This window comes from Bos javanicus, chromosome 19, assembly GCF_032452875.1.
Source record: "Bos javanicus breed banteng chromosome 19, ARS-OSU_banteng_1.0, whole genome shotgun sequence".
Lineage (NCBI taxonomy): Eukaryota > Metazoa > Chordata > Mammalia > Artiodactyla > Bovidae > Bos > Bos javanicus.
In genome coordinates, this window is record NC_083886.1 from 54454558 (window position 1) to 54481528 (window position 26971).

At 52.3% G+C, this 26971-nt stretch overlaps 1 protein-coding gene across 5 annotated transcripts in view; it reads left to right on the forward strand.

Annotated features, from left to right (window-relative positions):
* Positions 1-26971, forward strand: part of RBFOX3 (RNA binding fox-1 homolog 3) — a 440093-nt gene that overhangs the window by 69682 nt on the left and 343440 nt on the right. Inside the window, exon 1 of one of the 5 annotated variants that reach the window (XM_061389816.1) lies at positions 17852-18087. The exons of the other annotated variants lie outside the window; for them this stretch is intronic. The gene's annotated coding sequence lies outside the window, so the exon portion shown is untranslated. Of the gene's footprint in view, positions 1-17851; positions 18088-26971 lie in introns of those variants that run through there. 5 annotated transcript variants of the gene reach the window in all.

The following is a 26971-nucleotide window of genomic DNA, read 5'->3' on the forward strand; positions in this document are numbered from 1 at the left end:
CTCAGTGGCGTAGCCGTCTTCCTCATGAGCCATGTGAGTGCTGTCCACTGGCCTGCTGACTAAGGCAGCTGGTTGACCACCGTGGGGCTATGCTGCCCTTGTGGAATGGAGCTGTTGCTGGAAGGAGACCACCCAGGGCTCCACTCCCCAGGCCTCACATTCCTGGGAGTCATGTGACTAGCTCTCCCTCATGGACTGTGAGTGGAAGTGATGCCTGTCACTTCCCGGCGAGGGGGTGAGGACTGGGGGGCAACCTTCTTTCCTAGCTCTTGTCTCTGGGTTGTGGCTGAGAGAAGGGTAACTGGGGCCCTGGGCCCTGCATGGGAGCTGAGGCTGACTGTGAGGGGTGTTGTGATGTGAAGACCCGTGTACAGCAGTTGGCTTGTCCTGGTGAATTCAACCGCTTTCCCTATGCTTTTCTACCAGGCTGGATGTTAGTGGTTTCCATACTGGGTGGGTGGCATCCGCAGCATCTGGCCAGTTGTTATCTCAAGAGATTGGTCAAAATTCTAAATAAAAATGAGTTTCCATGCCTTTTGGTTTGAAATTTATACACAGGACATATACTCAGACAAGAAAAGAGATTTCCATTACAAAACTCTAAGCTTAGAAAAATAGATGGTAATGAGTGGTATTACAATTTACTTCCCAAGGAATTCCAGTCAAGTGCCTTTAAGACATTGAGATCCCGGCAAGCGTGAAAACTTCTATTTGATTTACATGTACATGATTAGAGAGTGCTTCAGAGGTGCAGATAGTCCTCCCCTATTGGAGATGGAATGGGGGTAAGAGAAAGCTCTGTGGTGAGAAATGAAACCGAAATTGCCAAGGCACAGCCCCTATGGAAAGAACAGGAATCATTTTCTTGGAAATGGGGATCGTGGGCTTTCTCCTTTGTTGGGAAACTCATTGGTGAATCCAGGTGATCTCAGCAGAGGGGCCTGCCAGGTGAAGTGGAAGTCTTTGCCGTCTGGCTCATCTGGTCTGGAGTGCATTAGAGATTCTCATCACCTGACATACCTGTGCTCCTTTAATTTACAGCAGGCTTGTCAACCAGGGGAGGTTTTATACCCAGAGACATTTGGCATTGTCTGGAGAGATTTTGATGGTCACGGCCTGGGGGGCAATGGCAGTGCTCTGGCGTCTAGAGGGTGTAGGCCACGGACACTGCCCAACACCGCACTGTGCCCAGGATGGCCCCACCTATCAGTGGTGCTGAGGCTGAGAAACCCTGACTTGTGGGGCACCTGGCAAGGTTGGGAGGTGCCAGAGGGCCCTTTCCATGCGAAAGCTATGCAGACAACATTCTTTAAGCACCATGGCGGGCACTTGCCTGATGGTGAATTATACTCTGGGATCCTTGCTTTTGAGTTATGTGACTGTGCAGGTCCTGAGCATGTGGTGCCTGGGGAGAGTCTGTAAGAAGGGTGACTTCTCTGCTTCTCGAGGCATGAGGCGGGGCAGAGCTGCTTTTACAATTGCTTCTCCAGCTGAGGCATTTGCTTCCAGATGCAGTGCCCTGTGCTCAGTCCAGACTCGGTGCCCTGCCGGAGACAGCAGTCTGGGACCCAGCATTCCACACATCGTTGGCAGAGAGCAGCTTTCACCACTTGAAGCTGACATCCTGGGGAGGGGGACCTTGCTGACTACTCAAGAACACTGCTTTGCAATAGACGCCCAGGGTGGACATGCTGGGCAGGAGAGAGAAGCCATTGTTTTGCTGTTGTTTCTCCTCTTAAAACCATTGAAAGGCTGGAGCAGAGCTCAGCTGCCTCTACCAAGCAGGGCGGATGGGGGAGAGGCTGTGTTAGGCACATAGAAACCGCTTGCCCACGTTAATGCTGGTACTGTTTGTAAATATTGGTTCTAGGAAACCAGCTCTAACCTGCGGTTTGTCTGCCGTGTGTTGGTAAACCTGCCCGCACATCACTCTTGGCAGTACTCTTCTGTCCAACTCATTTCTTATCCAAATGGGGAATAGAATGATTTCATTATTCTAGAACTCTCCAGAATCCTGGGTTCCACTCCCTGTAGGGAGAGTGGAAGTTTCCCATCATAGAAGAAGGGTCTGGGGATCATTTAACCCAACTCTGGTTTTAACAATGGGGAAACTGAAGTCCAGAAGGGAAAAGCGAAGAGGTGGTCACAAGTGTAGGACTGAAATTCTGGCCTTTTGTCTCCCAGAAGAAAGCCTAAATCCACCTAGGAGGCAAAAACGTAGGACCTCTTAGGGGTGTCTGGCAACTCATTTTGATGGCACTGAGGGCAGGAAGGGGAGGTGAGATTCAGGATACAGAGACTGTGGGAGGTAAGGTACCAGGATGCTGGACATCCCAATATTGGCCAGCTGGAAAGGTTTGACTTTGATTAGTTTTGCATTTCATCGAATTGCATTTAATTCGTGTGTTTGCTGGTCTTCCACTCTCCCATTGGACAGGCAGCTGTCCCACCCCTGGTCATACTCCCGGCATCTGGGCATTTGCTGGATGCTCAGGGCTTGGGCTTAGCAACTCCTGTTGAATGAACCAATGGATTCCTTGATCTGTTCTTTGATCAGCTCATGGGGACACTGAACTTGAAAGAAGGAAACTCATTGACTAGAACTTTGGTCTTTTTACCATATGCTGTAGACTGAATGTTTCCAATCTCCTGACATTCACATGTTTAAAAGAATCTCTGACATGATGGTATTAGGAGGTGAGAGCATTTGGGATGTGATTAGGTGATCAGGGTGGAGCCCCTGTAAATAGGGTTATGCATGTGTGCTAAGTCGTGTCCGACTCAGCAACCCTAGGGACTGTAGTCCAGCAGGCACCTCTGTCCACATTCTGTCCCGCAATTCTGGGAAGCCTGAGATCAGGTGCTCGCAGCTTCTGTGTCTGGTGAAGACTCTCTGGCCATGGATGTCTCACCACGTCCTCACGAGGCAGAGAGAGACTGTCTCTTGGGTCTTTTCTTCCAAGGGCACTAATCTCATCATGAAGGTCCACCCTCACGGCTGACTCACCCCCACTTCCAAAGGCCCACCTCCAGGTAGCATCCCACAGGAGGTTAGTGTCAACATGTGGTACTTTCAATCCACAGAGTCGGGGTGGCCCCATGGAGCTCCTGGCCCTGGTGTCAGCGGGAGAGTTTCTGTGTCTCGAGATGGAACTAGGGACTTATAGTTACTGAGGAGTGCTTTTGAGGAGGAAAAGACTCTTTAGACTCTTGGACTCGGGGCATGGTGATGCCTTCAATGAGACTTCACTACAAAAGGCTTCTGTAGCCAGAGCAGTTTTTAGAACAGGCATCAGAGAGCAAAGACACCTGGAGATTGAGTCCTCTGGGGCGCCTAGTGCCTCCCAAACACCATTTTCCAGCCTTGGAGGCATACTTTTTATGCCTTTTTAGGAGCATTTCGTCGACTCAATGGACATGAGTTTGAGCAAGCTCCAGGAGATGGTGAAGGACAGGGAAGCCTGGCGTGCTGCAGTCCGTGGGGTTGCAAAGAGTCAAACGTGACTGAGTGACTGAACAATGACAACCTGGGTGCAACCCTCTATCATGGCCTTAGTTAATTAAGGCCTCCTTCCCCACCCCATGCCAAAACTGAGATTGGCTGCCCCACAGTGCTGGGCGTAACAGGTGGGCTCCCTTCCCGGATCCTGGAGCAATAACTTCATTGAGAAACTTGCATGTCTACTTCACCCTCAATGGGAATTTGTCAGGCTATACAATTAAAGGTTAAACTATATAGGATTTTTAATGACCTGAAATAATTCACCTGTTTATATTAGCAAAAAAGTAAATTGAGAATATATAAATATTGAGTCCCAATAGGACTGTATACAAACACTCATTACTCAAGGCATCCTTTAGACAGTGGGTTTTGCCAGTACGTAATGATGGCACCCTACTTCAGTACTCTTGCCTGGAAAATCCCATGGACGGAGGAGCCTGGTGGGCTGCAGTCCACGGGGTCACGAAGAATTGGACACGACTGAGCGACTTCACTTTCACTTTTCACTTTCATGCATTGGAGAAGGAAATGGCAACCCACTGCAGTGTTCTTGCCTGGAGAATCCCAGGGACGGGGGAGCCTGGTGGGCTGCCATCTATGGGGTCGCACAGAGTCGGACACGACTGAAGTGACTTAGCAGCAGCAATGGATTATAAAATGGATAATGCCCATTGATCCTATAATCCCATTTCAGGAAACATGGAACACAGAAATTGCTAAAATACCCAATCTTCCTTGCACAAGTATACTTATATCTGCACTAAAAAATGAGAAGTATTTAAACAAACTGTTAATGTGCAATCTTCAGGAATGACAAGTTTGCTGATTATATATTTACATATTAATAAAGGATGAGATGGTTGGATGGCATCACCGACTCAATGGACATGAGTTTGGGTAAACTCTGGGAGTTGGTGATGGACAGGGAGGCCTGGCATGCTACTGTCCATGGGGTTGCAAATAGTCAGACGTGACTGAGTGACTGAACTGAACTGAGAACCTATTGAAATAATACCAAATTAAAACTGAGTCATATAAAACAGATTCCTGACAAGAGCAAACGTAGGTCAATGATGGGAGAACTGGGTGCCCTTCTGTCCGTCCAATGGCTTTTGTATGACTTGCTGCTGTGTTCCAGGCCCTGGGAGGCTGGGATATGGGACAGTGAATCCAGACTTCCCTGCCTTGAAGGACCTGCTGACTAGTGGTTGGCAGAGTCAGCTAAGTCAAGGAATTCCAGGGTGAGTGACCACTGCTCAGCAGGGTGAGAACTGGGGACTGCTGTGTGCTGCCATCCTGGCCTGGTGCCCCTTCCTAGAGGATGGGTGGCTAGGAGAAGGTCAAATGTGGGTGTATGAGGGCATGACATGTGGGGTGCACACAGAAGCCTGGGGCGGGAGGAAGGAGACTGCATGAGCGACTTCACTTTCACTTTTCACTTTCATGCACTGGATAAGGAAATGGCAAAAATAAGACGAGTCCTTTCTGGCTAGAAAAAACCACGTGAACCATGATGGCATGGCAGGATGGGGGGCCTGCCTGGGGGTTGCATGACAGAGGGCAGAGTGAGATACAGGCAGTAAGGGATGGAGACAGAGGCAGGCTGGTCACCTAGACCTGCTGCTTTTGCGTTAGTTAGGTCACCTGTGCAAAAAAAAAAAATTTTATAATAGCTTTAATGAGATATAACTCACACACCATACAACACACTCATTTAAACCATTCAGTTATTTTGAGTATATTCACAGGTGTACAACCACCACCACAGTCCATTTTAAAACACTTTGTTCCCCCCCAACCACCACCAAAAAAAAAAAAAAGCCCTGTGCCCTTAAGCTGTCACCTTTCAATCCTTCTAAACCCCCAGCCCCTGGCAATCATGAATCCACTCTCTCTCTCTTCAGATTTGCCCCTTCTGGATTTTTCTTCTAAATGGAATCATATGACTGGTTTCTTTAACTTAACATAATGTTTTTATACGTTATTTTTTAATTGACACTAAAATCTAATGTGGTACTAAAGTGTTCTTAAGAGAAAAATAAGACGAGTCCTTTCTGGCTAGAAAAAAACATGTGAACCACGATGTGGCCCTCCTCCGCTCCTACCTCACACCCAAGCTCTCTGGTCCCTGCCTCCGAGAACCAGCTTTGTCTATGGTGTGGCCGCCCCACAGGGCAGGACAGGGGTGAATTTCAGAGAAGAGGGTGCCCACCATGCACACCTTTGCCAAGGGCTGTGTTTTTTTATTTCCTCCCTTTCACTTTGTCCACCCCCCCATCCCTACCTGCACCCCTTCCTGTGCTGGATCGGCAAGAGCTTGCTCCAGCGTCTGTGGGCTGCTCACTACCCCCTCCTCATGCCGTTTCTTTATCCAGCCATTTGCTCCTCCTGGTTATGGTTAGGGTTAGCAGATCCTGAATCACAGCCCTGCACCTGGAACCCAGCCCCTCTGGCCTGCAGTCTCAGCGGCCTTATTATTACCCCATTTCCATCCTGGCCTTGATGGAGCTCTTTTATCCCCATCCCATTCTAGGGTACATGCATGAGAGATAAAGCCCTTATTCTTATATTGTTTTTCCTATTATGACATTCTGCTTACTGTCGAAAAGTGGAACGATACCAAACATCAGAAAGAAAAGAATCCCTCTTTCATCCTGCTACCCTAAAATATAAATAAATGTGGCTCTCTCTGTGTTTATGCATATTTTACACGTGCCTGTGCTCTCTCTTTCTTTGTGACCACAGAGTCCTGGTCCTGCTCCCGCATTCCTTGCTGGCTTTCTTCCTGCTCCTGTACTTCTGGAGGAGCCTCGCATGCCCGGGATGGCGGGAATTAAAAAGCAATGCTTCTCCTCAAAGTCGCTCAGTAGATACTTCAGTTCAGTTCAGTTCAGTTCAGTCGCTCAGTCGTGACCGACTCTTTGTGACCCCATGAATCGCAGCACGCCAGGCCTCCCTGTCCATCACCAACTCCCGGAGTTCACTCAGACTCATGTCCATCGAGTCAGTGATGCCATCCAGCCATCTCATCCTCTGTCGTCCCCTTCTCCTCCTGCCCCCAATCCCTCCCAGCATCAGAGTCTTTTCCAATGAGTCAACTCTTCACATGAGGTGGCCAAAGTACTGGAGTTTCAGCTTCAGCATCATTCCCTCCAAAGAAATCCCAGGGCTGATCTCCTTCAGAATGGACTGGTTGGATCTCCTTGCAGTCCAAGGGACTCTCAAGAGTCTTTTCCAACACCACAGTTCAAAAGCATCAATTCTTCAGCACTCAGCCTTCTTCACAGTCCAACTCTCACATCCATACATGACCACAGGAAAAACCATAGCCTTGACTAGACGGACTTTTGTTGGCAAAGTAATGTCTCTGCTTTTGAATATGCTATCTAGGTTGGTCATAACTTTCCTTCCAAGGAGTAAGCATCTTTTAATTTCATGGCTGCAGTCACCATCTGCAGTGATTTTGGAGCCCCCAAAAATAAAATCTGACACTGTTTCCACTGTTTCCCCATCTATTTCCCATGGAGTGATGGGACCGGATGCCATGATCTTCATTTTCTGAATGTTGAGCTTTAAGCCAACTGTTTTCACTCTCCACTTTCACTGTCATCAAGAGGCTTTTTAGTTCCTCTTCAGTTTCTGCCATAAGGGTGGTGCATATCTGAGGTTATTGATATTTCTTCCAGCAATCTTGATTCCAGCTTTTGCTTCTTCCAGTCCAGCATTTCTCATGATGTACTCTGCATATAAGTTAAATAAGCAGGGTGATAATATACAGCCTTGACGAACTCCTTTTCCTATTTGGAACCAGTCTGTTGTTCCATGTCCACTTCTAACTGTTGCTTCCTGACCTGCATACAGGTTTCCCAAGAGGCGGGTCAGGTGGTCTGGTATTCCCATCTCTTTCAGAATTTTCCACAGTTTATTGTGATCCACACAGTCAAAGGCTTTGGCATAGTCAATAAAGCAGAAATAGATGTTCTTCTGGAACACTCTTGCTTTTTCCATGATCCAGCGGATGTTGGCAATTTGGTCTGTGGTTCCTCTGCCTTTTCTAAAACCAGCTTGAACATCAGGAAGTTCACGGTTCACGTATTGCTGAAGCCTGTCTTGGAGAATTTTGAGCATTACTTTACTAGCATGTGAAATGAGTGCAATTGTGTGGTAGTTTGAGCATTCTTTGGAATTGCCTTTCTTTGGGATTGGAATGAAAACTGACCTTTTCCAGTCCTGTGGCCACTGCTGAGTTTTCCAAATTTGCTGGCATATTGAGTGCAGCACTTTCACAGCATCATTTTTCAGGATTTGAAATAGCTCAACTGGAATTCCATCACCTCCACTAGCTTTGTTCGTAGTGATGCTTTCTAAGGCCCACTTGACCTCATATTCCGGGATGTCTGGCTCTAGGTCAGTGATCACACCATCGTGATTATCTGGGTCATGAAGATCTTTTTTGTACAGTTCTTCTGTGTATTCTTGCCACCTCTTCTTAATATCTTCTGCTTCTGTTAGGTCCATACCATTTCTGTCCTTTATCGAGCCCATCTTTGCATGAAATGTTCCCTTGGTATCTCTAATTTTCTTGAAGAGATCTCTAGTCTTTCCCATTCTGTTGTTTCCCTCTATTTCTTTGCATTGATCGTTAGCACCTACTGTGTCCCTGGTGCTGGCTGGGGACGCAGGGACCTGGCTCACCTGCTGGGAGTTCCGGCCACGGGCAGCCACGGGCTCATGTTTGTGTGATGAACCAGACCAGGAGCTCCAGGCGCCCGTCGTGTCCCAGGTCAGGCACTCCCCTGCCTGGTGGCCTCCCCCAGACGTGGGCTCTGACTGCTGCCCGCCCGCGCCTCTGCTTCATCACCTGAGCTGGAGACGGGGGCTATTTCTGTCCTTTTAGGTTGCGTAACCTCAGCAATTAGATGACAACATGACCTGACCTCCACTCATCCAGAACTTTTTATTATGCTCCAAGTGCTTAAGTGCTCTCAAGGACCCAGAAAGTGGTTTTTGTTCTTTTAAAAAAATTTTTTTTTATTAAAGCATAGTTGACTTACAGTATTGCGTTAGTTTCAGAAATGTAGCTTGGTGGTTCAGTTATTTTTTTTTTGCAAATTACTTTCATTATAGGTTATTACAAGATATTGAATCTAATTCCCTGTGCTAAACAGTAAATCCTTGTTGCTTATCTACTTTATATATGGTCGTTTCTATATGTTAATCCCATACTCCTAATTTGTTCCTCCTCTCCTCCCCTGGGAAGTGGTTTTTAAGCCTCTGGAGCAGGAAGCCAATGAATTCCGTGTTTGCATGTGGTGTCCCCCAGGGGTCGGGGGCACAAGCTTGGAAGGCCCTGCCCACCCCCGCCACTCCCCAGCTCTGTCTCCTTGAACACCCGTGTGCCCTCTCTGAGTGTCTTGGAAGCAAAAGAGCCCTTTGTGCCCCAGGCCTGGCTCCAGAGCCAGAGGTGAGGTCCTCACTCTTAGTGAGTCAGGGTCAGGGCTAGTGATGCAGACCTGCCCGGAGAGGAAAGTCCTGGGGTAGGAGCTCTGCTGTCCACCGAGAACCTCCTGGGAAGGAAAGTCCAGGCAGCTTCTCTTAGCCTCCAGTTCCTCCCCATCTGTTAATGGAGGAAGTCAGACTAGCTGGTCTCCTGGTGCCCTCCAGCTCTAGGACCTCGGGTTCTGGGCCAGAGGGCTGGATCCATCTGCTCATCCACCTTTTAGGGAACGGTCCCTTGGGGTGCTCCCTGCTACAGCTGCTCCTCGATGTCAGCCATGCTGTCATTTCAACCAACTCTTACCTGGGCTCAGTGTCTCCCGAGTGTCCGAGGAGTGTGTGCGCGTGCGTGTGTGTGCGTGCACGCGCGTGTGTGCACACCTAGTGTGCTGTGTCCTTTCTGAGTTCTGCACTTCTCTGTGTCTTCGGGGCTCTCCCCAGATGACCAGAAGAGGCTCTGACAGTGGGAATAGGACCAGCTTTGCTCCCGTGCCACCTGCAAAGCCGTGCAGGGACGCAAGCTCAGAAGGGCTGGCACTTGATTTGAAGCTCTGCTGTTTCTGTCCTGCAGTGTGAGCAAGGGCCTGGGGTTTTCATTTTGTTCTGAGGCCTGCAACTCACGTGGCTGGTCCTGGTGCAGACCCCTCACGCACAGGGTGACGCATCAAGTAGAAGCCCCACTGGAAGAGGCCCCTACCATGCTCTTTCCTGCAGCCTTGGAGGGGGGCCCAGCATTAATCTCACCCTCATGCCTGGCCAGCTGAGGCCGAGTGGCAGGGGCTGGCCTCTTGGTGGCGTGACGCTGGATGCCTCCAGGCCCAGATGCCAAGCTCAAGTGGCAGACAACATTAATCACTTTCAAGCCTGTGTCCCTTTGCTTTGGGTGGGGTAGACGGAAGCTGGCTGCTAGGCTGATGTTTAAGCATGGGGAAGGCATTGTGGAGTGTGTGCTGGGGTTTTAATTAGCATCTCTGTTCCTGCCCCTGGGGCCCCCAGCACACTGGGGAGGGCAGCCCGGTTTACTGTGGCTCTAGGCTGCTCCCTATCTCGGTCTAACACTCTCCTCGTCCTTAGCGCCAACCCTGGGGACAGAAGGTCTTGGCAGTCACTCTGCTCCTTCTCTGTCTCTGGCCGGTGGGGACCAGCCTTGGTGCTGGCATCTCCACTTCCGCCCACTGACTCACTCAGTCTGTGGATACATTCCCCAGTGAGCCTTCCCCCTGGGGAAGGTGACACGGATGAAAGCTGGGAAGGGGAGGCGCTGTCCCAGGGAGGGGGCACTGGTCCTGCCTGCCTCCCATTTCCTACACGACCTTGGGCAGTTCCTTTAACTGTGGCCTCATTCTCCTCAACTGCCTGGGTAGACTTGGACTGGATGGCTCCTACTATGCCTTGTGAGTCACTGCAGCTCAGGGGTCCCTGAGACTACCCCCAGGTCCAATGATTCACGGGAGGAAGTCAGCAAAGCTGTTACACTCCCACAAGCACAGTCCACCCCAGGGAAAGGACACAGATAAAAGTCAGCAGTGGGACAAGGTGCCCAGGGCAGTGGCCAGGTGAGATCAGGCCTGAGTGTCCCGGTTCGTCTCCCAGTGGAGTCCTGTGGACAGCCCCCAATCCATTCAGAACCATGTTTGACAGTGCTCACCACCTGGGGATGCTCACCTGAGCTCTGGGGTCCAGAGGGTTCACTGGGAGTTGACCACATAGACCTTACTGACCACCCACGTGGCTGACCTTTGTCTGCAGCCCCCCAAGAGGTCAAACTGATACAGTGTGGCCTGAGGCCCCCACCCTAAACCACAGTCAGCACAGACTCTGTGGCTGCTGGTAAGGACCCCAGGTAAACACACTCACAAAGACCCTCCAAAGTCTCAGAGGTGACCTCTCAGGAACCAGGGACAAGGGCCAAACCTGTTTTTGGGGAAAGCTAACCCTATGATGATTCTGGCCTTGCAGACAGGCAAGGTAAAATGAAGACAATCCAGGGAAGAGGGGCCCGCTGCATTCTTAGTACAGGGATGGCAGAGCGGGCAAGAAGAGGGGCTGAGTCCCGGGGGACTGGCCCCTCCCTGCCCCTGTCCGTTCTGTGAGGGCTTGACTCCAGTCATACCCTGGGGAGCTTGGTCCTGACTCTGGGCTGAGCTGTGAAATCTGGGCCATTCTCAAATGAGGTTTAGGAGACAGCCACACGTGCCTTTCTCACCTGTCACCTTGCTCGTCTCTCCGGCCTTGCTCTCCCCTTCCGGCCGTCCCCTGGCACCTGCCCGGGAGCGTGGCAGCCGGCCTTGGTTGAACAAGTGAGCCCTGGGGCAGCAGTGGGTGTGTGGGCTCCCAGGGGCAGCCCCATCTGCCGAGAGGGCTGTCTGCCCTTCAGGAGATCAGCAGAGTGGAGGCGGCCTTTGTTTCTTCCTTTTTTATGCCGAGTTCAAAGCTCAGCCTTCCTCCCAACCCCTGAGCTCCTCTGTTTACTTCCTGAGCATCCTTTTTCTGGGGCCTGGTGCCCCCAGACCTTTAGGGTACCCACCAGCCCCAGGCTTTCTCCCAGCAGTCCCCCGGGCTCAGCATCCTGAAGCTGCCTCTCCTAGGCCAGCCTCTCCCTTCCCAGTGCTTCTGAGTTCTTTGCCCTGGCAGCCTTGAGCCCCACTTCATTTGGGAGGAAATATTCCACTTATGCCATCTCCTTCCTCCACATGATGGGAAAACAATTTTTGAAATTGTTTTTCTTGAAAGCAGGAAACCAGGAACATGGCTCACTGGGCCTGCCGCCAGCCACTCGGCATCTCCGCACTCCATACTTCCTGCAGACTTTCCTGCCCACTTGCTCATTTCATCTTCATGTGAGGGGAGGCAGGGCAGGTGGCGTCACCCCCAATTTGTAGGTGGGGACACAGGCCTGGCTGATTCTCATGGGGCTCCTCCCTGGGGCTTGTCCTTGCAGCAACACCCGCCCCTCCACACACTTCTATGTTGAGGAAAATGGTGAGAATCAAGCAGATTCTCCCTCAGACCCCCCAGGCCCAAGCGCCACGGGCCTTGGAGGACCCTTCTCAGGCTTTCCCCTGTGGGATGAGTCTCACGTCATCAGGAACACCTTGAACAAGCCCAGTGAACTTGGATGTGGACCTCTGCACAGCACCCCGGACCTGGAGGAAGCGGGTCCTTGGCCTAGCCATCGCTCCGACCTCAGTTAGGAGACCCCCTCTTTCCTTAGTCTCCCTTCTTCCAAACTGCATTACCTCTACATTTTCCTGCTGCTATAATAGATTTTATACAGTCGGTCGGTGCACTTTAGCGAGTGATAGATCACTTTCATTGCTTCGCTTCATGATTAATTTCCCATAATAGTCCTCTCTAACACCAAGGCGAAAAGAGGAAGGAGAGAAAAAAACCTACATGATCCACTTTGTGCTTGGAGTATAAATGAATTAGATTTAATTTCTGTTTAATTGTTTCCATAGCTCAACCTCTGCTGACTTCACAGGATAATTTATTTTGCAGTCTCAGGGAACAGGAGGAGGGGATAGGGGACAGAGGCTGTAGCCAAGAGGTCTGCCTGTGGACACTGTTTAATTACACCTGATAGTCTTATCTCCTCGTAATTATTGGAGGCTTGTCGGGCTTCTCCGGCGGCCTCCCATCCACACTGAGGATCGATTCCTGGTCAGACCTCGGGCCAGCTGCCTTCAAGAAGGCCAGCCATCTGCAGGGAGTATGGCGTGGAGTCGAGAACAGCAGAGGGGATTCCTGAAGTTGCTGGTGGGGAGGCAGGATGCAGGGTAATGTGTCTTTGGAAGTGGAAATTTTCTGATGTTACTGTTGATGTTACAAAAATGATGACTAACCCCCGTGCATCAACACAACAGTTTTCCCCCAAATCCTCTCTCTCTAGAGCTGGTGAGAGGCCATGGTGGGCAGGGGGGGTTTCCACTGTTCCTCTTCCAAAGTCATTTGTTAGAGCCGTGTTGACTACAGGCCCTGTCTGCCCAGTAACTGAAGCGCTTAGTGAGTGATTGGTCAGCAGAAGGGAGGCCCCTCTTGCACTCCACTCTTCCCCTACAGAGGATGCTGAGTTTTTTCTTTGAGATTTATTGTGGTAAAACACACATGACATAAAATGTACAATTGGAGCCGTCTTTAAGTGTTCACCTCAGTGGCATCAAGGACATTCACACTCTTGTGCAACCGTCACCACCATCTATTTCTAGAACTTTTTCATCATCCCCAAGAGAAACTTTGCCCATTAATCAGTAGCTCCCTGACTTCCCCAGTCCCTTGTTCAGTCAATAAATTGTGTCCAACTCTTTGTGACTCATGGACTGTAGCATACCAGGCTTCCCTGTCCATCACCAACTCCTGGAGCTTCCTCAGACTCATGTCCATTGAGTCGGTGATGCCATCCAACCATCTCATCCTCTGTTGTCCCCTTCTCCTGCCTTCAATCTTTCACAGCGTCAGGGTCTTTTCTAATGAGTCAGTTCTTTGCATCAGGTGGCCAAAGTATTGGAGCCCCAGCCCCTGGTAAACCTCTATTCTACTTTCTGTCTCTGTGTATTTGCCTATCCTAGGGATGTCATATTGGAGAAGGAAATGGCACCCCACTCCAGTGTTCTTGCCTGGAGAATCCCATGGACGGAGAAGCCTGGTAGGCTGCAGTCCATGGGTTGCACAGAGTCGGACACGACTGAAGCAACTTGGCAGCAGGGATGTCATATTAGTGGAATCATGCACTATTTACCCTATATGTCTGGCTTATTTCTCTTAAGGTGATGTTTCTAAGCTTCATCCGTGTTGTAACCTGTGTCAGTGCTTCACTCCCTTCTTAAGGCTAAATAATGTTCTGTTATGTGGATGGACCACACTTTTTCCTTTCATGGGCAATGAACAATGTTCTAGTGGGCTTTGGGAACAGTCCAGAGGCCACAGCCCCACCCAAGTTACTTGAGCACTCTCCTCCTGCCTGCCATATCATCTCTGGCAGTCAGAGAAGAAGGTCCAGGGGCCCCCTCTGTAGATGCCTTCCAACCTGGGGCTCCAGCAGAGCCTGGAACTAGCAGTCCCTCTGGTCTGGTCATGAATATTCATGAAGCAGCTCTTCCTGGGCCATCTCCATTTAATCCTCTCAGTTCAGTTCAGTCGCTCAGTCGTGTATGACTCTTTGCGACCCCATGGACTGCAGCACGCCAGGCTTCCCTGTCCATCACCAACTCCCGGAGCTTACTCAAACTCATGTCCATTGAGTCGGTGATGCCATCTAACCATCTCATCCTCTGTCGTCCCCTTCTCCTCTCCTCCTCCTGCCTTCAATCTTTTCCAGCATCAGGGTCTTTTGGTACCTCCATTTATAGATGGGGAGATCAAGGTCAAGGGACATCAGGGGATCTGGTCAAAGTCCCTCTGGAAGGGTCAGCACTATGTCCTAAGACCACATCTTTTGGATCCCAAAGCCTGTCGTGTTTCTGTTATCCTGCACTGCCTGGTGGCTCTGTCCCATTCCGCCCTTACCAGATGGAATCAAGACGCCCACTGTGCCTGCAAACTTCTGTGTGTAGCCGTGAAAACTGCTCTGCAGTGCTCCATCTTCACTGCCTCCTTGAAAATCCCACTCGGGGCATGATGCTGATGGAGGTCCAGGTTGCGGGGGTTAGCAGGGAGCAAGTAACAGGTCCAGTGGTTCCCAGTGTGACATTATGGTGCATCCAGCCTTGGTCAGGGGTTCACAGGAGTCCTGGGAGCAGTGGAGGGGCCTGGCAAAGGATCAGTCACCCCCAAAACAGGTTGCTGCCTTCTGTGCTTCAACACTTCTCCTCCTTGGTGGAATTACAAGCTCTGGGGGCAGAAAACTCTCATTTGTACCCAGTGCCTGGCACACAGGAGAACCTTACAAGTGCTGCAGAGAGGACCCTGTTGGAAAGGGTGAGTCCTCAGGTGGCATTGCCTTAAAACAGGAGGGAAGATGGCTCTGTGCTCGGATCTGCCTACTTAGGCTCCACGCTTGTAGGAACTTGGAGCAGAGGCTGGGGCCAGCAGAGGGAAAGGCAGGTTTACACTGTGCTGAGATACCTTCCTGCAGTTCAGAGTGATGATGGCCCGTCCCTCAGGAATGATTCGATGAAATGCCCACCGCAGGCTGCCTATCCCCCACGTGTGGACACATGCCCACTCCTCACGTTTGACCAGCACTCTCTTCTGCCTCATTCTCACTGCCCACTGCTAAGGAGACCCCTCCAGGATCAGTCTCCTGACCTTGCACTTGGGGAGTAGAATAGATGCACACAGGGAAGGGTGAGGGGGCCTCAAGGGAAGGTAGGGGGCTGAGGGAGGGGAGGGGAGGCCAGAGGAGAGGCAGTGTGGCTTGCCCCTTCTTACTTTGCATCTTAAACACTGTGGGGCTGGGAGTGTTTTCAGCAATGGAAATAGTTCATTTTTCTTCATTTGTTGTGTTGAGCGTTTGTTGTGTCCGGGGATGCTGACTGATACGGCAGCAGCTAACCCTCCTGGCCAGCCAGACCCTGCTCTAGTTCTCTCTCTGTTGTCCTGGGGAAAGTTCTTGGCCGTGGGCACATGGAAGTGTGGACTCAGGCTGGTTCAGTGGAGCAGACCTTGGTTTAAGTCCTGGAGGTGAGCACCTCCATAGAAGCTGGGTTTCCAGAAGGAAAAGGGTACAATGTGGCTCTAACTGCTTCAGAGCACCTGGAGGATGTATGTGGTGGTGCAAAGATGACCTCCTGGTTGGTGAAGTGGGCTGGGTCTGGACCACATGGGTTTCTGTGGAGGCTCAGTGGGGTAACTAGCACACAGCAGTGTAAGCAGGGCCCTGCGTGTACAAACGGTCGTCTGGGCGAGCACCAAGTGTGCAGTGTGTGCTGGTCCCGAATCTCCCAGGTGCAAGATTCAGATGCCTGCCTCTGCTGCTCGTGTCGTCGGGGTGGAGGGGGGAGCTGGAGAGAGTCTGGCCCCTGGGTGCCTGGATGTGGGGACTCAGTGCGGAGAGAGGGCCCTTACTTGTTGGCTGCATCCCAGTGGCTCCCCTGCCAGTTGAGGTTGGTATTGGAGGACACGTGCCCTCAGCCCATCTGGGTGCCCTTCAGGCAGGTCTAGTGATTCTGGTGGGGTGGAGGGCCCTTTAGTAACGTAAAAACCCTAGAGAAGGTTTGGAACGTTCTGCTGAGGTCACAAGTGAACCTGTGGACCAATCACGGTTTCACTGTTTTGATTAGCTCAGAGGAAACAGTGACTTACCAACAGTAGGGGTGACCTGATTACTGCATGAAGAGGGCCCATGGGGTAGACCCGCCGGAGGTCTGCTAGGGTGTGTGCCTGGATGCTCCCACAGGGGGAGCCACTCTGGGAACTTGTGACCTGCTGGCATGTGAGCTGTCCTACCACGAGGCAGGGCACCCCTCGTTCCCATGGGCAGTAGAGGGACTGAAGGCCAGGAGAGCCCAAGGCCACACAGCTAACCTGTGGCTGTGCTAGGCCGTGACCCCAAGCAGCTGGCGCCGTCTCACCACGAGGACTGGGGCCTACCACGGGGGCCACATTCGTGGTGATGTGTGCCTGGCATCTGCCACTTGATGGATAAATCCCCAGCTGACTTCACAGTTCATCTCGGGTTGCCTCTCTCTTTCTCCCTTCCTGCCCCCATCCCTCAAGACAGACCCGGGACAGCCCTGGGCTCTCGACAAGCCTCACCCTCCGAGCCCTTGGGTATTTATCAGGTTTCTGTGACCATCTTCCCTGCGAGACCAAGAGCCTCTTGGGCAGGACTTAGTCCCTAAATGCCTGTGCCCAGCACCACACATGGGAACAGGGGTGGTCTAACCCTGGAAGAATAGGTAACGTCAGCCCACTGTGCACACACACACATACATACACACACATGTGTGTGCTGATTCACCTGGATGTGCTGACACCCATGCACCTGTAAACACCTAGTTTGCTGGGGTGTCTTCCCCGCTCTTTCCCTCTTCATCCTCAGGAGGTACCCCCACTCTGGGCTCCTCCACGCCCTCAGCCAGCTAAGCAGGTGTTATGCTTGGCCTGGGCATCTTTGCTGGGATGGCCACCGTCCTGGCGGCAGCCTCCGCCTCTTAGCAGAGCCCTGCATGTTCCCTGGGGAACAGCAGGTGAGGGGTGGTCCCAGATTCCACACGGTTTGGTGAAGGGGCTGAGTCTCCCGGTGTTCACGGACCCTGTGGACTTGGCCTTCTAGCTCAGTGGGAAGCTGCAGCCAGGAGTGCCCGGAGGCCTGGGGCAGGCAGAACAAGGCCTGCCCCCTCCCCTGGAGCTCTGGTGTTTTCCTCAAGGCCAGCCTGCCCTCCCTTTCCCTGCACCTGGCCAGCACGGTGACCGCCAAGAGCAAAAAGCCCGGCGATGGGTGCCAGGGAAACGTCCCCATTCTCATCCCCTCCATTAATCACCAGCTTTCAGGGCACTGGGGCCCCTGTTTAAGACGCACCGGTGATTCCGAGGTGAGCGCCGGCGCTCCCAACCTCTGCTGTTAATCTGCTCCCTCGGAGACAGGCTACCTCGGCCTGTTAATCACTTGCTGTAATTACAGCCCCAACTTTTGCACGAGGAATGTTAATTGATGTGTTGGATGGAGGCGCTGTGCATGCACGGTGTCCTTCTCCTGTGACCCCCAAATGCCAAGGTCATAGGATCTGGTGGGGCTCACAGTGCATAGAAATGAGCAGCGTGTCATGGTGGGGGGTGGGGGCGGGGAGGGTGGCTGGCTGCCAGCAGCAGCCGGGCTCCTCGCCCTTCCCAGCGTACTGCCTGCTTGCCAGTCCAGGCAGTGGGTAGGGGGAGGGCCACTGTGGAGAGCGAGGGCTGGATCCTGGAGGGCCGGGGCTCCCCTCTCTGGCAGGGTTGGGAGTCAGCCTCCCAAGAAGCCTGCCGGCCCTCCTGGGGTATGGTCTTGGACGTCCTACCCATAGGGTGGGCTCAGCGACTTTTCCGAGGTACCTCGGAATTCTGCTGCTTCGTCCCCTGTGGGAAACTTGGCTCGGCTGACCAGCAGGACTGACTTCTGCCCGTTCCCTGAGCTGTGTGAGGCCGTTCACAGCACCCCTTGGGGCCTGGAGGTAATTTTATGGCCTCTGCTGCCATTTACTCTTGTCATGAAGTTTGTTTTTCTCCAATTATTAAAGGAATATATACTTGTTAGAAAATACTTGGCAATACCTCCTAACGTCAGGCTTTTGTGCCCAACAGTAGGATGGAAGGGACTCCACTGACTGCTTAGTGCCGGCTCCATCCTAACAGCTTGGAAACTGAGGTTCAGAAAACGATGGAGCGGCCAGCCCCGAGTCCTTGGGTCCGTGGAAGCACAGGCTAGGACCCTGCTTCTGATCGGGACCTTACCCACACTGCCTGGAGCTCCCAGTTCCCGGGCCCTATCCTTGGATTCTGGCTTGAGTGTTCCCCGAGGGGCTGGAGTGATGAACAGAATGATGGAACGATGGCAGGCTTGGAGAGGAAGGTTGGGGAGGGCGTGGTTCCCTGGACTCCTGCTGATGGCGTGGCAGGGATGATCCTCTGCCAGGCCTCTTGGTGGTCCTGCTGCTGCTGCTGCTGCTGCTGCTGCTAAGTCGCTTCAGTCGTGTCCGACTCTGTGCGACCCCATAGATGGCAGTCCACCAGGCTCCCCGGCCCTGGGATTCTCCAGGCAAGAACACTGGAGTGGGTTGCCATTCCTTCTCCAATGCATGAAAGTGAAAGTGAAAGTGAAGTTGCTCAGTCGTGTCCGACCGTCAGCAACCCCATGGACTGCAGCCTTCCAGGCTCCTCCGTCCATGGGATTTTCCAGGCAAGAGTACTGGAGAGGGGTGGCATTGCCTTCTCTGCTTGGTGATCCTAGATGCCCACAATGCCCTTGGGAACCCCAGGGTAGTTGGGGCAAGGAGCCAGGGCTGCAATGAACCCAAACATCCTCATAATCTGAGCATGGCCTCGTGAGGTCTGTAGAGGGCATGGGGCCAGGCGGAGCAGGTGGTGGGAAGGACAGGAGGGCCCTTCTCTTGTCATCTGATCAGTCTTGTCTCCAAAGACTCTGTACGTCCTGCTAAGGGTCACCCACAGGGAGATACAAGGTGCTGAGTCCTGTCCCCCATTCACCACCACACTGACACCAGGCTGTTCTCATGCCCTGTCCCTATGGGGCCCCTTGCCCACAGAGGGGGACCCCTCTGTGGCTTCATGGCTGTGGTCGATTGGGCATCAGTGCTGGCCATTCAGGCCTCACTTGAGAGTCAGCTGAAGTGCTAAGAGTCACAGTACCTCCCTCCCTGGATTCTGGATGGTGGGTTGGGGAGGGCCCAGGCATCAGTGGCTTCCAGAACACTCCAGGTGCTTCCAAGGAGTAGGCAGGGCAGAGCACAGGGTCTGGATGGAGGTGTGATCCACAGGTGCTATTGAGTTTTGTGTCTGCGATGCCGAGGGAAAGTCAAAGACTTGGCCGTGCCTGGTGGGGAGGATGGGTCGGTAGAGAGGACAAGACTGGGAGGCCAGGGCAAGGGTGCCCGCTTCAACCCCAGTGGAGTCATTAAAACCCCAGTCAGCTTCAGCAGAGCCAGAGTAGGGAGGCCCTGAGCACTGCTGTGGGGTGACTGTGGGGAGGGGTGAGAGGGAGGAGGGAGCTGGGGAGAATGACAACCAGGGATCTGATGCCTGAGGGTCTGTGCAGGGCAGGGCGGCTCGCCCATCCCTAGAGACCTGCAGTGGAGAGGCAGCAGGGAGGCCTGGGTCCAGTGCCGGATGCCCCCCAACCCGACAGGGGGCCCCGAGCCGGGAAAGGGTGTGATCAGCTGGCGCCACTGACCTGGTACTGATGTCCCCCGTCCACCCCAGCTGGGTGATCACCCCACTTCGGGCCCCTTTTGCCACCCCCATTCACTCTCATTATGGACCCCAAGGGTCAGGCTGTGGAGGCTCTTTCCAGCAAAAATGAATAAATAATGGATAAAATCTACCACCAACCAAGAAGGCTCCCAGGCTGCTGAGAGAATATTGTCCTGGGTGTTAATGATGTCTGCGCTCAGGACCAGTCTCCTCTGTTCTCCCCTGTCTCGGATTCCACCGAAGGGTGCTGACTACTTCCTGGAGGTGGGGGGATGGGTATCTTCTTTAACTTCTCAGGCAGCTGCTTGACAGCCCGAGCTGTCCCAGAGGCCAGTCCTCACCAGGCTCAGTCCTTCACAGCTGGCCTCCTGGGATGACGTGGCTCAAGACTTGTAGATCCTCTCCATCCTGGGGCCTCCACTGGGCAACACCTGGAATGGTCATCACTGGGGACGGGCCCTGTGCACACCCTTTCCTGGTCTACTTCTCTGTGACCTAATGTTTTTATCCTGCCAAGACTTGCCGGGCTGGCAGATGCCATCCCTGCCCCACCGCCACTTCCCAACCTGCGACACCCAGGACCTCGCCACCCTCGACACGGCCTTTCTCCCACCGTCGAGGATTCGGTCTTTGTTTACTAGGCCGAGGTGCTCTGTGGCCGGGGGCAGCATTGCCAGAACATGGGGGTCCCTGCTCGGGAAGTCTGATAGCACTTGGACCCAAGGATGGGCCAGGACGTGGAGGTCACCCAAGCCAGCTTCCTGCCCAGCAGGCCCCTGCTTCCCAGTGCCCCACGACAGATGGCCGCGCGGCAGCTCCTCCAGTGTTCCCATGACTCGTGATTTAGTGATCACGGGAGCCAAGTGACAGCTGAGAGTCCTCATCCCTGTCCTCAGAAGGGTCCTGCAGTCCAGCTGGGCAGGAAACCGGCATCCTCGGGTCCTGCCTGCTGCTCCTGACTGTCTTCCTGCTGCTTCCTCCCTCCTGCTCCCCCTCTGCTCTGGCGGGAGGCAGCTTCCACATGGAGACCTTGGGGTCGCTCTTGGTCTGCAGGAACTCAGGGTCTCTATTTCCTTATTGCTCATTTGGGTTCCTCTTCTCCCCCCTCAAATGCCTGCTTTCTCTGTTTATCTTCATCCATAGCCTGTGAACTTCACCTAGTCAGCTGTAAGCATTCATGTGTTGGGTTTGGATGGGAGTGGGAGATGGGGGGGCCCCGGGGCCCGAGTCCACCCTCGGCCTCTTCCCAATGGTGTGGCCTTGGCCGGGAGGTACTCTCAGCCTTGGTTTTCTCCACTGTCAGCTGGGGGCAACGGCAGAAGCTTTTGGTCGTGTGGATTCAATGAAACGTTCAGGAAAGCATCCAACACCTCTTTTAAAGGATGGCAGTGAAACAGATCCGTTTCATTGTCAAAATGCTCATCATAAACCCTCCAGGCTGGCCAAGCAATCCCACACTGCCCCATTTGGCCACCTCCTTGGGTTCACGTCATCCCAGATGCTTCCAGGCTGACCTGCCTCTCCTAACTGTGCCTCCCTGGCGTTCTGACAGTGCCTGTGTCTCTGTTTGGGGGATCCCAAGAGCAGACCCTGAGATAAGTGGTCAAAGGCATGCAGTGATGGAAAGAAAGAGGAGGGGGACAGGAAGAGAGGCAGCCCACCATCTTGAGGGCAGCTGGAGCCTATCTCAATGGGGCTCTGGGGACCAGTGGGAACATGCCCCCCAGGGCTCTCCCATCATGGGGAGGGGTGGGATATGTGTACACCCATCTGTGCCATTCCTCCTTGAGGCTGCTCAGGGGGCATAATGCCTGGACCTCAGGACTTCAGGCCCTGGCAGATGGAGAGAGCCCCAGGCAGAGGCTGGAAGTTCTTTGTGGGGGTGGGGGGGAATGTAGCTGTGTCCTCTTCACAAAGTCTGGGTCTCAGCCTGGGGGTGAGGGTGGAGATTCCCTTCCCTGGAGTCTCTTCGAGCTCAGACCTCAGAGTAATGGCTCATATTGCTCATATTGCTCATCTCGTGTTACCTCTCACTCGCCAATCCCCCTTTATCTCAGTTCCCTGTGATAGTTAATACTTCTTTATATGAAGCATCTCCAGTAATTTTGAGGCAAAATGAGTGTGTGGTTTTGCCTCCTGATTGGACTCTGATAAAGAACTGGTACTGGGGGTGGTCCTCGGAAGTGGAAGGGCTGGGCACTGAAGTGTCAAGGTGGCAGGACATGGCAGGGCCCGGGCAGTGTCTTCTGCAGACCCTCACCTGAGGTGGCGATGGTGACGATGCTGATGGCTGAGCATACAGAGCACTGTGGTGGTTCCCCACTCAGATGGCTTTGGGGTGGCCCTCCCCATGAAGTGGTGGACCTTTCTGCCCGCCTTGGCCTCAGAGACTGAGCTGTGGGGACGTTCAGCAGTAGCCGCCCACTGGGAGCCCTTCACCTTGCTGGGCATCGGCCTTCACTAGCCTAAGTTGGCACCTCCCCAAGAATGGTTTCCTGTGGCCGGTGGCCAGCTTTGTCACCAGGGAATGAATCTATCTAATCTACTCAAATCTAATCTAATCCCCACATGCATATGCTATTGACATATGGTTTTGGTGTCATATGGTATCTGTGGTTGGCTGAAAGATATCCATGGGGCAATCCTGGAATCCGTGAATTTCACTTTGTGTGACACAACCTGACTGTGCAGGGGTGATTAAGGTAAGGACCCTGGGATGGAGAGATTATTCTCTATTATCCAGGTGGGCCCCAAATGCAATCCCAGTTGTCCTTAAAAGAGTGGGGGAAGGGGAGATTTGACACAAACAGAAGAGAATGCCTGTGACAACAGAGGCAGAGACTGGAGGGATGCGGCAACAAGCCAAGGAGCCCTTGGGGCCACCAAGAAGCCCGAGAAGGCAGGCCATGGATTCCTTCCTAGGGCCCCTGTGGGAGTGCAGCCCCGCCACACCCTGATTTCAGCCCCATCATGCTGCCTTCAGACTTCTGGCCTCCTCTGGGAGAGGCAAGACTTCGGTCATTTCTTGCCACCCAGTTTTCAGTCACTTCAGTTCAGTTCAGTCACTTAGGGCAGCCGAAACTTGCACGGTATCATAACAAAACGCACCGCAGGGGGCGCTAGTGAGCTGCACTAAATGAGAGGGAATCTGCTTGTGTGGCTGTCCTCTGGGCAAGGGAGAAGCCTTGATTTTTAAACATGTGCTGTGACTGTTCTGGACGTTTCCCTCTGGTTTCTTCCTCTGCCATGTTCTGACTAGGGACATGTTCTGGTGCCATGAAAGCTTTAGTGACTGGGCACTTAGACACACAGGCAGACCCTGATGACACTGGTGACCTCACCCAAGCCCCAGTCCCAGGAGCTCTGTCGGGAGAGGGCATTCAAGAGCTCAAGATGGGGGATCCAGGCACCCCCATAGGTGTCTTGCCTGAAATCACTAAGGTGGGTGGACATGAAGGGTCAAGGTAAGCACAGGGCTTTGCTGGATTCTAGCTCTGGATGAAGGGTTTTGTGCCCCAACCTGACCCAGGAGCCGCTATCGATCCCACAGGACCAATGCTTTCCTTCAGAGAGCTTACATCCTGACAGCCGGCCATGGAGGAGTTTGTGGGAGCCAGGCAGAGGACAGTCCTTCCCACTGGGCAGCTCCCAGGACCGGGCGACACTGCTTCTTCTCATTGGATTTTCCTGGTGGATCCCTGCAAAGATATTTGTTTTGGAACTAGAAAATGTGGCAACTAGAAAATTTAAGCTTACTCAGGAGACTCACACACTCTTTCTGTTGGACCAGACAGCTCCGGAAGTTGACAGAGACTCTCACTGCCCTCTGCCCACTTTTAAGTGAAGGGACCCTAGTTTGTTTGTCCCTTATCAGAAGGGACTTTCAAGAAATTGTTCCAGGAGAGGTTGGCAGAGGTGACAGTGGTGTCTCCTGTCCTGAAGGCCTGCCTGGATCCAGGTGGACAGGGAGTCAGGAGGCCTGGCCTCCCACCCTCCCCAGCCTGTGTTCCCCACTCAGGACCACGGGCAGTCTAGGGAAGACAGGAACAGGCAGCCCAGGGAACAGAAGTGCATGTTTGCAGTTCAGAGACAGACAGTGAGCCCTTTGGGCAGCAGAGGCCCCACTGCCCAAACAGGTGTTGATCTTGAGGCTGGAAGTGTGAGACAGAATGTTCATAAAAGACTACTTTCCAAGCATCACTTTGCATTTCTGTAATAGTCATTAAATTTTTTTTGTGGTAAGATGTACAAAAATGTTACCTTTATAACCATTTCTTAGGGTCCAGGTCTGTGACATTAAAGACATTCACATTGTTGTGCAGTCATCACCATCATCATCTCCAGAACTTCTTCATCTTCCCCAAATAAACACTCTCCCCATCCAATGCTAACTCCCCACAGCCCCACCTTCTGCCCCTGGCAACCACCATCCCACTCTCTGTCTCTATGGATTTGCCTGTTCTAGGTACCTTGTATAAGTGGAATCAGACAGTATTTGTCCTTCTGTGACTGGCTTATTCACTCAGCATATTGTCCTCAAGATTCAGCCATGTTGCAGCAGGTGCCAGAATAGTTTAATTTTTTTTTTTAAAGGTTTACCTATTTTTAGCGGTGCTGGGTCTTCGTCTCTGCGTGCTTTCTCTGGTGGCAGTGAGTGGAGGCTACAGTGCATGGGCTTCTCATTGCAGTGGCTTCTCTTGTGGAGCACGGGCTCTAGGTGCACGGGCTTCAGTAGTTGTGGCCCATGGGCTTAGTAGTTACGGGTCCCCGGCTCTAGAGCGCTGACTCAGCAGTTGTGGTACATGGGCTTAGTTGCTTCTCAGCATGCAGAATCTTCCTGGACCAGGGATTGAACCCATGTCCTCTGGGTTGGCAGGTGGATTCTTAACCATTAGAGGACCAGGGAAAGTCCAGAAAAGAATTCAATTTTTAAAAGCCTTTTCATGTAACCAGTCTCACTCCATTCTAGCCATCCTGTACATGGGTTATATTAGCCCCATTTTCAGATGAAGGTACCAAGGCTCACCATGGAGGCTCACTGAGACATGCCTGGAGGTCACGTGGCCAGTGAACAGGAGTAATGACATATTTTTTCTGACCTTCCCCTGGGCTCTGCCCACTTCTCATTGGCCAGGTGACACTGATGGGCCCACAGTTTTTCCAATCTATCCCACCCACCCTTTTAATAACATCTGTCACGTAAGTAGAACATCAAATCAATTCTGGAAGAAAACCTTATCACTCCCGGTGTCTCCTCTTGTTTCCCTCTCCCCTTCTCTTGAGATGAGGGAGTGTGGTTTCTAAGAATATCTCCAAGTGATGGGACAGGTCAGTTTATAAATACTGTGTAACCTGAGATGATGGGTCCAATTTGAAGCCTGTTGACAGTGAGGCTTTGAAGGATGGGCTCCAGGCGGGGGGTGTGCATGCTCACGGAATGCAAATCAATAATTTATGAGGAGAAGGGCATGTTATGCAAATTCAAGGTATTGGCATTGTGTCTGCAACAGATAAATGCTAGGATTCCATAGAGGGAGGGGCTGAACTAAAGCGAATCCTCAGCCCCTGGGCTCTCACAGGTTCAAACTTGTGACTATGGCTGGTGATGACCAGGAGAGGTCAGCATGGAAGGGGACTTGGAAGCAAGAGAAACCTGTCCCCTGGGGCTCTAGTTTCCAGAAGTCCTTGGATGTCCCCATTCCATGATAGCTGGGAGGTTTCCTGAGTGCTTCAGATACCTGGTTTCTATGGCCAAAGAGTCTTCTGGTGTCAGAGAATTGAAGGTCTGGAAACCCCAGACCTTCTACCTGTAGGTGGGGGCATCGCTGGGTGGCCAGAGCCACCCACTTACCTGGCTAATCTGTCTTCCGAGAAACTGGCATGGGCAGAGGTATATTGCTTAACCAACCTCATTACTCTTGTGCATTTAGCGGCTCAGGGGAAGATAATACCTTTCAGGTTTGACCCAATTTTAGTTTTTGTTGTCATAACCATGGAAAATCGACCTTTGGCCCCTCAGCAGCGGGCCTGAATGGGAAGTGATTTACGGCAAGCACGCCAGGCAGAATCCCTAATACACTTGCAGGAGAGAGCCACACACCCTCCGTCGCAGCCCTAATCTCTGCTGAGCAGCAATTTCCACGACAAATTCTCATTCTTCCCTGCCACCTGAGCACCCAGCTCCCTGGAGATTCTGAAAATTGCATTACCTCAACTTCAAAGTAGACAGATAGATGGACAGACAGACAGACAGACAAATCTCTTTACTCAGTGTCTGCATTTCCAGGCCACGGACAAGCTTGCTGAACTCTCAATAGTCATTTCTCTGCCTATGCTGTGAACTGCAGTGTCACTTCCTATTTCCGATGAGGTAGCAGGCATTGTAGGCCAGGAATTGAGGCTTCATGTGATCTGTTTGCAGAAGTCTTTCCTTTTCTGACTTTGTAGAAGAGACACAATTAGAAGATATATAATACCTTTGATGGGCTTCCCAGGTGGCACTAGCGGTAAAGAACCCGCCTGCCAGTGCAGGAGACATAAGAGATTTGGGTTTGATCTCTGGGTTGGGAAGATCCCCTGGAGGAGGGCATGGCAACCCACTCCAGTATCCTTGCCTGGGGAATACCCATGGACAGAGGAGCCTGGTGGGCGACAGTCCATAGGGTTGCAAAGAGTCAGACACAACTGAAGCAACTTGGCCCGCATGCAATGTCTTTGATACAGAGACAGGAGAATGGGGTAGAGAAATCGAAGGAGAGTAGGTGTATTGGTTAGCTACTGCTGTATAACAAACTACTTTCAAGGTCAGTTGCTTAAAACAAGAATCATTTCTCTTCATTGCTTTCAAGTCCCTGGGTCAGTTGCAGGGTCAACTGATCTTGGTTGGGCTCCCTTTGGGACTGCAGAGGGACTCAGTGGCTCTGCTGCAGGCTGGGTCCAGCTGGAGCAGCCCTGCTTCATGTATCTTTCATCCCCCTCCTGGGACCAGGGGCCAGATCATGGTAATAGCAGAGGCACCAGAGAACAGCAGGAACAATCAAGGCTTCTTCTGGCCTAGCCTTGGAAATGGCTCACCATCTCTTCTTCCTCCTTCTGTTGGCCAAACAACTCCCAGGTTGAGCCCAGATT